This window comes from Phaethon lepturus, unplaced genomic scaffold (assembly GCF_000687285.1).
Source record: "Phaethon lepturus isolate BGI_N335 unplaced genomic scaffold, ASM68728v1 scaffold4702, whole genome shotgun sequence".
NCBI lineage: Eukaryota > Metazoa > Chordata > Aves > Phaethontiformes > Phaethontidae > Phaethon > Phaethon lepturus.
Window position 1 is genome coordinate 79,485 of NW_010522463.1, and position 5,143 is coordinate 84,627.

Below are 5,143 nucleotides of genomic sequence, written 5' to 3' on the forward strand. Positions count from 1 at the left end.
TTGTTAATTTTAACAGGTCTTATCCAGATGTGCGAAATCAAAAGTACAGTTGGTAAACCGTGCCAGGCATTTGTAGTTCCAGCAGAACTATGTGGTCTGGGTATTAAGAAACTCTTTATCTTCATAAGGCTCCTTAAAACACATTTATACCTGTATAAGAGGCCTTATATTAGGCTACAGTTTTCCCTGCTGTGTAATGCACAAGCTACAGTGCTGCAGAGACCCAACGGGCACAGGATAGTGGGGACAGGTCCCAAGGGGGGGTGGGTACTGTTATACTCAGCAGTCTATGAGAAGTCCAAGGAGAAAATGTGCTTTTCTCAGTACCAGGAAGAGATGAAACTGAGAGGAAGCTGGTCCTGTGTATTTGCTAATGGAGAGAATTAGAGCAGATAACACAAGTTGTTGAAAGTAACTGCAGTAAAGTATTTCCTAGGTGAACTTCCAAATGCCATTGAAAAGGTCTCCCTGCTAAAGGAAAGAAGGGAAGAGGAGGAGCATCATCTTAAATATTGAGTATTCTGCTTTAAAATACTATGTTGTAGAATATATACAAGATACAAAACAAACTTCATGTATAAACTGAGCCTGAGAAGGCCAAATAACCAACATAGCTCAATGAACATCTCTGGAGTTGCAGCAGTACTGAATTAATCCCGAACTGCCTGCTAGCACTGTGAATCTCCAAGAATGCCTGTAGAAGGACGCGGTTATGCCACCTGGTGTGTGTCCTTGCATGAATGTTGTGCCTACACTGCTTTAGAAAAAATATTGTGTGATTGATTTCCCAACATGGTACACAGAGCTCCTGGCTCTGTTATTTTGCATGCAGCTATTCAGAGTATTTTTAGAGGTGAAACTTCCACAAAATAGCAAAATCTGGAAATAGAAGTTAAATAGCTAATCATTACAGGGGGGTTCTCTTCATTCCTTTTTTAGACATGACTCTAATATTGGCCCAAAATTTCATTTTCTACAGAAAGCAAACTATTTTCTTTTCATTAGCTGTAGTTCTGAGCCTTTGTCTAAAGAGCTTCCTTATTCAAGACTTAGTTAAGTCTAGGATAATAAATGGTGTTAATCTGATCTGGGAGCTGCTGATTTTAATTTCTTTCCAGAACTTGTGATGGCTTCAACCTGGCAGAAAACTCAGGAAATCTACAAATCGGTCCTTGAAAGTGGAGGTAGGTAGAGATGGTGTCTTAAATAAGAATTTCTACATGAATAGCATGATCGTGAAGAACAAACTTAGGAGGATCATGATCCTCATATAAGCCCACATTTTTTTCACTAGGCAGATTTTCACTTTTCCTTCTGCATGATCACAAACTTCCCTTAAGTCTTGAAATACATCTCAGGGACACTCCAACTGGATCACAGTAAGGAATGAAAGGATGGGGGATTTCCCCTGACCATAGCTGGGAACTCTCAGCAGCTTTCTGTTCAATGTACAACAGGCTCTGACAGGAGGATGAGCAATATGTGCTCAGGATTGCCTGTTAAGTCTGGAATATTGAAGAAAGTGATTTTTTTTTTAAATGCATGTTCATGTGTCATGGGAAAGCTTAGTAGACCAATGAGTTAATACTTTGAGGTTTAAGCTCCTTGTGATACTAGTAAAACCTATTATCAAATAAAATACTGACAGAAACCACTCCTCAGTGTTTTCAATTTGACATTTTGTAGTTAGGAGTCTTCAGGTCTTCATGAGCTAGAGGTTCTGCAGGTCCAGTTTGGTCCCACAGGGCTCTGTTGGATTCCTGGATGTAAGAAAAAGCCACAAAATGGCATGAAGGTAGAATGGCAGGCCTGCATGGTGGCCTTGACAGGAGAAGAACGTGGGGTATAGTGCTCAGGCTGTAAATGTTTCAGGACTTGAATTTCAGAAGAGAGTCTAAATTAGGATTCAGGACTTCTGATGAGCTGTTACATCCAGAATTGGAATATCAAATTGGGCTCTTGACACAGCCCATAACAGGAATAGTAAAGAATTGGGAGGTCTAGAAGGGATGGGGATTAACAGAACCATGTGGACAGGGATGGCATTTAAAAAAAAATACCCTGAGGCCCATGGGCTCACCAGTGAGCCAAGGACTAACATTCAATAGAAGACTTCTGCAAGGATCCCGGGGCCAGAACTGTGAGAGGTGTCTGGGGCTTGGGACTGGCAGGTCAGGAAGCAAAGGGAGATGCTGAGGGGGTTTAGCAGAGCAGTGACCACAATGGCAATAGGAGAGGAAAGTGAATGGGAACTGGGATGTTTTTGCAGATGCAATGTATCCTGCATTTCTGTGGGTCAGGGATGAAGCAGGATTAGGAGGAGGTGGCATGACAGAAAATCTGTTGAGCTTCCATTTGCTGTAGGACTGAAGACCAGTTTTAGCAGGGAGAAGTATTTTGTCATTTTTCCACTGAAATGGCATGCTTTTTAAAAGAGTTCACCCTATGAGCAGATACACAAATGAAGGGGTGGAGGATTTCAGATTGTGAGGGCACTGTGGGGCATGAAGGAAATGGCACCAGTGGTTGAAATGATTTTATTATTTAGCTGTAAATATTTATACTCCTGAAGAGCCAGGAACTGTTTGGTTTGTTCTCTGCCTCCCTGCTGCGTGTGTCTTGAACTACTTCTTTCACCTGTGTATGAGACAGTCTCACAGCCTGTAGCGAGGGCTCATGACAGGGAAGTTCACTACTGTGCTGTGGAAGGCTGGTGCTCAGCAGACCAGTCTTCTAGTACTACAGTCCCAACCTGAATGTTGTGCTAAAGCCTTTTAAGCAGAGTCTGATCCATGGAGATCCAGGATAGGAGAATGAGGTACTGCTTTGTACAGACACATGAGATACTGATTTTCTTTTTGCCAGGGAGCATGCTGAAGGGTAGTAATTAAATATATCTGCCATACAGTGTATGGGATGTGCCAGCTTTGGCTGTGTGCTTTGCTTTTCAGATCCAAGGACAGACCCGTGGTCCCTGGTCCATGCTCCACTTCCAGTCACACTTCTCTTTGTTGTGGCACTGGGGCCCTTGTACATGGGACCCTTGCGGGGTCTGCTGATTGCCTGTGATCTAGCCATGATGACATTATCAAGCTACGTGTTTTATGAGGTGAGGAGAGAGGTAAGCATCCAGGAAGTGTTTGAAAGCCAGAGCCATTTCAACAGCTTCTGCTGATGGACTGTAGTGAAGGGAGTGGGAGATGAGTTGGGCATGTCTGTCGTTTGCCAAAAGAAGCAGTAGGTCCTGTTGAAAGCATTATTTCCGAAGCATACCTCATTTCCTCCCATTTCTAAATCTTCCTCTCATTCATAAAACTAACATTGAAAGGTTCCTGAAGGAACGAGTAGAAAGTTGAGGTCTCCCCAGTAGCCACAAGAGCAAATGGAGGATGTGGAACCTCCTCATTTTGTCTCAGCGTCTGGCTCATGAGAGACTATCTCTGGGAATGAGAACTGCTGTTCCAGACTTATTCGGTCCTCTCCAAGAGGGCCAAGCACACTGCAGCTTCCTGCTGCCGAGAGTACTGATGAACTTGTTTTCTGCTTGTTCTCAGTGCCTAAGCCTTTCTACAAGCCTTTCCCTAGTTTATGTAGGCCACTGAAAACTCTTCAAGGGAACATAGCTGAATAGGTTTGAAAAACATTTTGATGTCAACAAATTTGCCCATTTAGTTTATAACACAATTGTTACATTTAGTTAAAGCAAATGGCAAATTTTTGGAGCAAATACTACTCGGTCTGAGGACAAGTATGAAAATTGCTTGACTGTGCTTAGTTGTTCACTTATACTGGTTACTTGATCCAGATTGTGGCTTTCCAATTAATAGGCAAATGCAACCAGCCAAAACAAAACACTGCGGGATCTTTGCAGGTAAAACAGTGTATTTTCAGAGAGATTTTGAAGCCTAGGATTCACTGTTCCTTCTGAAGCATTTTTGAGCACTCCAGTGATTACATAGTTACAAAAATGCCCAGACCAAGTTTTCTTTTTCAGATTCCAACATGGAAGTAAAGTACTTTGGGTCAGGTTTTTACTGTTTGCTTAACTGTGTAAATTACATGGATTTTCTGTCAGTGAGTACTAGATTGAGACCCTATTACCTCAGTATATATATGCACATCTTTTTGGAATAGATGGCATTGAACAGAAAATGGATCTCTACTGCTTTTCTTTTGTTTCAGTTTCTGGTAACTTCAACCTTGGATGACTACAGCTACCTGTGCCAGCCAGTGGATGACATCTGAAGTGAACTAGGGATAAGGGTACAGTTTTATATAAAGCTTGCCTCAAGCCCTGCTCCTGCCATGGGTATGCAGATTGTGTTGCTCATCAATAAGAATTTTCATGTCTAAGAATGTTTTTTATTCTAGTTTGTTGCTTGTAAATCTATTTCACTAAATTGTCTGCTTCAGCAGTTGCCTTTTGCTTTAATTCTCTATAAATTAATCATCTCAGTCAACATAGCCATCTATGTTCCCTCTTTGATCACTGGAGAGAGGGTGATACTACCATCTGAAGATAGATGTCTAGTATAGATATTGCAAATTACCTCTGAAATATATGTGACTCTTCCATTGACTGTGTAAGGATTCTGGGTGATTACTATCAACAAGAAAACCAATTTTTATATCCTCAACTTTGCATAACATGAATCTTTCTCAGTGTTTCTTTTAGCAGGAGGATTTGGCTAAAACTATTCCTTGTCTGGACCCATCACAGGGTGGGGTTGGGTCCCACCAGCTTCAGCTTTCCAAAATGCTGTGTGAGTTTTTTCTATTTGAATTCAGAGCTATTACGCTTTACTTCCAGATATAACCAGGCTTTGAACAGCTGCAAGCGTGGATATTAACTTTTCAGTTTTTCAGATACTTGCCATCAGGCTAGAAACAACTTCTGAGCAGCTCGCCCTTGCCTTGTCAAAGAGCAAGCAACTTGGCAAACCAATCATCTGACCAGCCAAAGCAATCCTGAATGCCTTTCCTCCCCCGAGATCAACACAAAAAAAAAGAAAAGAAAAAGCAACAGTCACAAAACAGCCCGTTAGTTTTTCCCCTTTGCTGTCGATCCCAGGTGGGCAGACTTCACCTGGTGCATGGCTGAAAAACCTCAGGCAGTGATTTTGCTCTGAGGTTCGAAGAGCGG

The 5,143-nt window shown here is 42.0% G+C and overlaps 1 pseudogene; it reads left to right on the forward strand.

Moving 5' to 3' along the window:
• The first annotated feature begins 1,126 nt into the window (after positions 1-1,126).
• The window catches only part of LOC104616711, an 8,058-nt pseudogene continuing 4,041 nt past the window's right edge, over positions 1,127-5,143 (forward strand).